The sequence below is a fragment of the Macaca nemestrina genome, chromosome 14 (assembly GCF_043159975.1).
Source record: "Macaca nemestrina isolate mMacNem1 chromosome 14, mMacNem.hap1, whole genome shotgun sequence".
NCBI lineage: Eukaryota > Metazoa > Chordata > Mammalia > Primates > Cercopithecidae > Macaca > Macaca nemestrina.
Window position 1 is genome coordinate 59,514,674 of NC_092138.1, and position 8,994 is coordinate 59,523,667.

The 8,994-nt window shown below is 34.8% G+C and overlaps 1 pseudogene; it reads right to left on the reverse strand.

Moving 5' to 3' along the window:
- Positions 1-7,185: 7,185 nt before the first annotated feature.
- On the reverse strand, positions 7,186-8,110 carry LOC105485780 (NAD-dependent malic enzyme, mitochondrial pseudogene; annotated as a pseudogene).
- Positions 8,111-8,994: the final 884 nt, after the last annotated feature.

The window sequence follows — 8,994 nt, forward strand, 5'->3', positions numbered from 1 at the left end:
CAATAATTCTCCAGTAACCAAACCCAGTCATAAGAAAACATATGAAATGTCAGAAAAATAATTCAAAATTATAATCTTAAGGACATGTAAGCAAAGGCAGGTAGACGACTTGATGAAATTAAAAATGCAGTTCATAATTTGAGTGAGACATTTGACAAAGAGGTGGACATAAAAAAGAACCAAACAGAAATCCTAAAGTTAAAGAATTTAATGAATGAAATTAAAAATACAATTGAGAACTCCAAGTACAGACTAGACCAAGCAGAAGAAAGAATTTCTGAACGTGAAAATAGTCTTTTCCAATAACACAGGCAGACAAAATAGAAAAAATAATGAAAAAAATAAAGAAAGGCTACAGGACTGTATTAGTCAGTTTTCATACTTTCATAAAGAATCCTCGAGTCTGGGTAATTTACAAAAGTAGTTTAATTGCCTCACAGTAACACATGGCTGTGGTAGCCTCAGGAAACTTACAATCATGGTGGAAGGTAAAGGGAAAGCAAAGCATATCTTACATGGTGACAGGAGAGACAGAGAGAGAAGGAGGAAGCACCAGGCATTTATCAAACAACTAGATCTTGTGAGAACTCCCTCACTATCATGAGAACAGAATGGAGAAACTGCCCCATGATCCAATCACCTCCCATCAGGTTCCTCCCTTGACATGTGGAGATTACAATTCAAGATGAGATTTGGGTGGACATATAGAACCAAACCTTATCAAGGATTTATGTGATACCATTAATCAAATAAATATGCATATTATGGGAATTTCAGAAGAGAGGTGAAAAGGTTAGGAAAACACATTTAATGAAATAAAAGCAAAAAACTTCCCAAGTCCTGAGAGAAAAATGAACATTAAGGAAGATAGATATCCAGGAAGGTCAAAAAAGTCTCAAATAGATTCAATCCAAGTAGGTCATTTCTGAGACATCATATACTCAAATTGTCAAAAGTGAAAGGCAAACAAAACATTTAGAAGCAACATGAAAAAAACATCAAGTCAGACATACAGGAATCTCTTTTAGGATAACAGTGGATTTCTCAGCAGAGATCTTACAGGCCAGGAAATAACGGATGATAAATTCAAAGTACTGAAAGAAAAAAATGACAACCTGTCAGTCAAGAATGTTATACCCAGCAAAACTATCCTTCTGAAATGAAATAGAAACAACATATTTCGTACACAAGTAAAAATGAAAGAAATTCATCACCATTACACCAGGCTTACAAGAAATGCTAAAGGAAGTCATGTTTGGAAGTATAAAGATAACAACTATCATTATTAAAGTAGGTAAAACTATAAAAACAAGTTGGTGGAGCTGATACACAAAGAAGAGAGAAAAATGAATGAAACATATGATTACAGAAAATCACCCAACTGCAAAAATAAACAGTACAAGATATAGAATCAAGGTATATAAAAAACAACCAGAAAACAATAAATTGACAAAAGTAAGTCTTCACCTATCCATAATAACCTTGAATATAAATGCAAATATATTAAATTCCCCAGTTAAAATATATAGAATAGCTGAACAGATTAAAACAAAACAAAACAAGACCCAACCTATGCTGCCTATAACAAATTATCTCACCTCAGAAGACTCATATATACTGAAAAAGAAGGGATGGAAAAATATGCTCCATGAAAATGGAAAGTGAGCAGGAGCAACCATAGTTATATCAAGGTAGATTTGAAGTTAAAAGCTGTAAAAAGAGACACAGAAGAAAATTATATAATAATAAAAGAATCAATTTAGCAGTTATTATATTTGGCAAGTATATATGCACCCAACATTGGACCATCCAGACATGTAAGGCAAATATTATTAAAACTGAAGGGAGAAGTAGTCCTCAATATATTAATAGTTGGGGCCCTTAACACCCTACTCTCAGCATTGAACACATTATCTAGGCAGGAAATAAACAAAGAAACATTGATTTTAAATGTACCATTGGGAAAATAGACTTAAGATATTTACAGAACTTTTCACTCAGCTTCAAAATAACACATATATTTTTATCAGTGCATGGAGCATTCTTAAGGTTAAGACACATGTTAGGACATAAAACAAGTCTCCACAACATTTTAAAAAATCACATCTAGTGTCTTCTCAGATGACAATGGAATAAAACCATATACCAAAAAAATGAGAAATAAGAAATATTTGAAACTATACAAATACATAGAAATTAAACAACATGCTACTGAATGATAAATAGGTGAGGGGAATAATTAAAAATAAAATGTATTTAAATTTTATTGAGACAAATGAAACTAGAAATGCAATGCGTCAAAACCTTTGGGACTCAGGAAAAAAACAATACTAAGAGGAAAGTTTAGAGTGATAAATGACTACATCAAAAAGCTAGTAAGATTTCAAATAAATTACCTGATAATATCTCTTTTAAAAAGTGAGAAAAAACCCAAAATTAGTAAAAGAAACAATAAAGATTAGAGCAGAAATCAAAACAAAAAGTTAAGTAAAAGATGCAAAAGATGAACAAAAAAATTGGTTATTTGGAATGATAAACAAGATCAATAAACTATTAGATAGACATAAAAAGACACAAATAAGTAAAATTAGAAACAAAAAAGGAGACATCACAATAATTAGCACCAAAATACAAGGTATTAATAGAGACTACTATGAACAACTATACACTAACAAACAAGAAAATCTACAGGAAATGGATAAATTCCTATACAAATACAACCTACTGATGTTGAACCAAGAAGAAATAGAAATCCTAAACAGGTCAATAACAATTACCAAGATGGAATCAGTAATAAGCCTCCCAACAAAGAAAAGTCCCAGATTATATGGCTTTACTGCTGAATTTTACTGTATCTTAAAAAAAATTATGCCAACTCTTCTCAAACTATTATGAAAAAGTGAAGCAGAATAAATTTTTCCTAACTCTTTTTATAAGACTGGCATAACTCTGATACCAAAACCAGACACACTCACACACACACCTCAGACCAATATCTTCAAAGAACATAGATGAGATGCAAAAATTCTCAACAAAATATTATCAAACCAAATTTAACAACACATCAAAAATATAATACACCATGATCAAGTGAGTTTTATCCCAGGAATGCAAGGATGGTTCAACATATGCAAATCAATAAATGTCATGTCATCCATCACATCAATAGAATGAAGGAGAAAAACTATATCTTTATCTCAATAGAGATTCACGAAGAGCATTTGATAAAATTCAACTTCACTTATAAATTTTAAATAATATTAAACACAAAATTTGTTCTTTTAACAAATTTTAAAAGAACAAGAATATACTTTGATTAGGTAGATGTGAGTATCAGATTAACTATAATATGTTATCAAAACTGTTCAGCTTTTAGAAATAAATAAGAGATGTGCAAAGACATAGGAAAATATGCCTGAAACACAGGGTAGCAGAAAGTAGCTATTAAATGACCCTGAGAAGGCTTAGATTTTAGGCTTCATAGAGATTTTAAATGATCTATCAAAATATATTAACAGAACTAAATAAATTATATCTAACAATGAAACCATCAGAATGCTGCCTCATGAAATAGAGAATATTAGTAATGAGATAAATGCCAAGACTAGCTTGGTTGCGGAGACCCTAACCCAGCAGTGCTAGAGGAATTAAAGACACACACACAGAAATATAGAGGTGTGAAGTGGAAAATCAGGGTTCTCACAGCCTTCAGAACTGAGAGCCCTGAACAGAGATTTACCCACATATTTATTAACAACAAGCCAGTCATTAGCATTGTTTCTATAGATATTAGATTAACTAAAAGTATCCCTTATGGGAAACGAAGGGATGGGCCAAAATACAAGGATGGGTCTGGCTAGTTATCTGCAGCAGGAGTATGTCCTTAAGGCACAGATCGCTCATGCTATTGTTTGTGGTTTAAGAATGCCTTTAAGTGGTTTTCTGCCCTGGGTGGGCCAGGTGTTCCCTGCCCTCATTCCGGTAAACCCACAACCCTCCAGCATGGGTGTTATGGCCATTGTGAACATGTCACAGTGCTGCAGAGATTTTGTTTATGGCCAGTTTTGGGGCCAGTTTATGGCCAGATTTTGGGGGACCTGTTCACAACAGATAAAATTATAAGAAAGTATCAAATAGAAATTCTAGTAATTAAAAGTATAACTGAAATGGAAATTTACCAAAATTTCAACAACAGATTTGAGCTGGCAGATGAATTAATGAACAACACTGAAGATAGGTCAATAGAGACTATTCAGTCTGAGAAGCAGAAAAAAATATGAACAGATCCTCAGAGACATGTGAGCCCATACAAATTGTATCAACATCCACATAATACAATACCAGAGAAATGACTAGAAAATTTTTTAAAGAAGTACTTTCCAAAACACTCCGAAATTGTATAAAAGATACTAATCTTCAAATTCAAGAAGCTCAGATAGAATAAATTTACCTGCAATTCCAGGTAGAAAAAGTCTAACAAGTTAATCGATGACAATAAATGAAAAATACAAATCCTTGAAAGCAGTGAGAAGGATTAACTTAACATATTGCAGAGATCCTTGTAAAAGTAATAACTGACTTCTCATCAGAAACCCTGGATATCAGAAGACAGTGGAATGACATGTTCAAAATATCTCAGACTGTAAGCTGAGAATTCTGTATCCAGCTAAAATTTCATGTAAAAATAAAAAAGAAGTTAAGACATGCCCAATTAAACAGAGAGAGAAAGAGAATTTCTTGCTTGTATACTTGCCCTACATGATACATTAAAGTAAGTTCTTTAGGCTGAAATGAATAAAACACTTTATGAAACTCAAATTCACATCAAGAAGTAAAGTGCAACAAAAAATAACTACAAAGAGGGCTGGATGCAGTGGCTCATACCTGTAGTCACAGCACTTTGGAGGCTTAGGAAGGAGGTTTGCTTGAGCCCAGGTGTTTGAGGAGACCAGCCTGGGCATCATGGAATAGCCTCATCTATACAAAAAATACAAAAAAAAAAAAAAAAAAATTAGCCAGGCATGGTGGCGTATGCCTGTAGTCCCAGCTACCTGGGGGAGCTGAGACCAGAAGATTGTTTGAGCCCAGGATGCGGAGGTTGCAGTGAGCCAAGATTACACCATTGCACTCCAGCCTGGGCAACAGAGCAAGACCCTGTCCCAAAAAAAAAAAAAAAAAAAGAAAGAAAGACAAAAGAAAAAAGGAAAAGAAAACTACGAAGATAAATATAAAAGCCAGTGTAAATGTGGTTTGTTTGTATTCCTTGCCTTACACCGTTTTAGATGACAGCTGCACAAAACAATCATTATAAAACAGAGTTAAAAGATTATAATGTATAAACATGCAATTTGTACAGCATTAATAGTAAACAAAGGAGAAAATAGAAATATTGGAGCATGTTTTCACATACTATAAAAATTTACTGTTATTCTGAACTAGATCTTTTAAAATTAAGATACTAATTCCCATCCCCATAGCAACCACAAAAAGAAAATCCTCAAACTTTTAGCAAATAAACAAAGCAATTAAAATGGTATGCTAGAACGTAACTATTTAACATAAAAGAAGATAGTAATAGAGGAAAAGAGGTAAAAATACGTGATGCATATAGTAATATATAACAAAGTAGATGTAAACCCCACCATATCCAATCAAAAGGCAGATATCCACGGAATAAATAAGTTATGATTCAACTCTATGATCCCTATGAGAGACATGTTTTAGATTCAAAAAACAAAGAGGTTGAAAGCAAAAGGATGAAAAAGTTATAATATGCAATCAGTAAACAAAAATGAGCTGCAATGCTACACTAAGACAAAGTAGAGTTAAAAGTGTTTGTAAACAATGAGAAAATTTTGTAATGATAAAGAGGTAAATCTACCTTTAAGATCTAGTAACTACAAATGCATTTAATAAAGCCCTCAAATTCTGTCAGCAAAACCTGACAGAATTGAAGGAGGAAGAAACAATTGAAAAAAAAAATTGTTAGAGACTTCAATACTCATTTTCAATACTAGATGGAACAAGTAGGAAGATCACCACAAAATAGAAGGCTTAAATAACTATTGTGATTGCTTCCCAGAGACAGAATAGATGCCTACACACTCAAATTTGACTCAGATATCAAGATTGATAACACCACCTGTGTACCAGGAGGGCATAAAAAGGATCTTTTTTTAAAATTTATTTATTTTAAAAAGGTTACACTATGTTTTTCGTTTGTTTTGTTTTGTTTTTAAATGGGCTCTCTGTTGCCCAGGCTAGAGTCAGTGGTGCAATCTCGGTTCACTGCAACCTCTGCCTCGTGGGTTTGAACCCTGCCTCAGTGATTCTCCTGCCTCAGCTTCCTGAGTAGCTGGGACTACAGGCATACGCCACCATGCCCAGTTAATTTTTGTATTTTTAGTAGAGACGGGGTTTCACCAAATTGGCCTGGCTGGTCTCGAACTCCTGACCTCGTGATCCACCCACCTCGGCCTCCCAAAGTGCTGGGATTACAGGCGTGAGCCACCGCTCCCAGTCCTCACTATGATTTTTATACACTGTTGAAAACAATGACTTTTATTTATTTAAAAGCAGCAACAGTTCCCATTACTCTCATAATGTTATATTTAAGCCTTGATTTAGTTCCAGAAAATAAATAGGGTACATTTTTAATATTTCCCTAGCTCTGTCTGCTATAAGAGAATTTCAGAGTATGAAGGTAAGATGAAGCAAGACATAGAAGAACATTTTTAGATACTGACCATTTTTCCTTGTAATTTGGTGAAAATTTAGTTTCTTTCCCAAATTCTGTACTTCTATACATAAAAGTAAATTTCTATTTTAGTAGCTCTAAAAGAACTAGGTGAGAGAAGATTAGTATCCATAATAGTAAATAGCAAGTACTTTGGCAAGTCTGAATTAGAGTACAAGTGAAGACATTGACAAACAAACTTTCTGTCTCCTGGATGTGGTATGGTATTTATGTTAGAATTAAAGCATCACAATTAACTGATTGTAGGGTGCTGGTCGGCAATCCGTCAACAGGTCTACCCCAACAGATGTGGAGACACGTGGAAAAAATATGTTAACCAAAGTGGTCAGGAGAACAAAATACAGAAAACACCATAAAACTGAGGACATTATCTCTTCTTGTCTGAAAAACAGGGGTTCCCCGGAGTACAGGAAGTATTTATCAGGGGAGTGCTTCTATTCTGTTATCAGAGGAGGGCTTGAAGCAGATTCCGGCCATTCATACACATCTGGCAGCAGGGAATCATATTCACTCCATCATATTCTTTCTTTAACATATTTGGCCTTGTCTTCAGGTTCTGGGTATTGGAAAGCCATTTTGTTAGCATATAGGTATTCTGTAACTTTAATAGCAATGTTAATAGAAACTTTCTGAATATTAGCAAGTGGTGGGTAAAGTCTCCCTTGGGCTAACTTTTCATCCCTCATTTGGCTTGTCAATGCCTTTGCAGCTTCTAGGAAAACATTGTCACTAATACGCTGGGTATTACAGAGAATAACAGCTAAAGATGCACCTGGAAAAATATATACATTGTTTCCTTGATCTGGTGTAAAGATTCTCCCATCTGTGAGTTTCACTAGCCCAAATGGACTGCCACTGGCAAACAAACACTTGCCCTCTGTAAGTGTATATGCTTCTTTGGCCGTGCACTCTGCCTGTGCTGTAGGATTACTTAATGCAAATATTACAGGCCTTTCATTGATAGGGGTCATGGCTCTGATTACATCAGGAATGAAAAGATGGCCAGCACCTGCAACTCCAATTGTAGTTGAAGTCCTCATTGTATTCACCACATCTTCAAAAGTATCAGGTATGCTCTCTGGGACTGGGTAAGTAAATGGTTCCTGATAACTATCTATTTTTGCTTTCCGCCCCTTAACTAATAAACCATACTTGTCAAACATCCAGATTTTCTTTTGTGCCTCTTCTTCTGACAGGCCATTTTCTACCATAGACATACTTTTTTAAGATTTGCAATTCCAGGAGTAGTCTCTCCTGTTCCAAGGAATAAGATTTTGTGTTTGGAGACTGGTTTATTAATAACTTTTTGTGTTGCAAGAAGATCTGCTAGAGCTACTGCAGCTGTCCCTTGAATATCATCATTGAAAGTGCAGTATTTTTATTGATGTTTTTTCAAGAACCTGAATGCATTATGATTTCCAAAATCTTCAAATTGAATGAGTGTGTTCCAGCCATATCTGTCATTAATAGCTTCCATAAACTCATCAATCAGGTCATCATACTGTTGTGTGCGATCTTGTTTCCGGTACAAGCCTATGTAAAATGTGTCTTTTAAGAGTGCGATATTATCAGTTCCCACATCAATACACACCGGTAGGCATCTATCAGGCCATATTCAGGCACAAACTGTATACAAACACATTTTTCCTACTGGAATTCCCATTTCATAGACACCCAGCTCTCCAAGACCCAGAATTCTCTCTCCATCAGTCACTAAAACAATCTTAACATGATTTTCTGGCCACTTATCCACAATTGATCTAATATGACCTCTGTCTGAGATCGACATAAATAATCCCTTAGGTCTTCTAAAGATGTGTCCATACTGGGAGCAGACAAGACCAACTGTTGGTGTATATACAATTGGCATTAAACTCTGTGTCATCTTGAAGTATTCGATAAAACAATTTCTCATTTCTTTCTTGTATTTCCATTATGTAGATATACGTTTCCAAAGGGCTAGTCATTTTTTTCAAGTTTCTGTGGAATCCTAAGGCTTGAATATCTTGTGTCTGTATTTTGGGAGGTGGAAGCCCTTGAAGACCAAGCATTTGTCGTTCTTGTAAAGTAAATGCCATTCCCTTGTTTGTTCTTGGATTCAGCAAAAATGGCTTGCCTTTTTCTTTTATGTGCAAATGTCGACATGCCAAAGTACAAGTGGTGGAAACTGCTCTTAACCCGGGACAACATCTTTTCTTTCATCAGAGGTCTCACCACACGACACTTGGTGCTGCGGA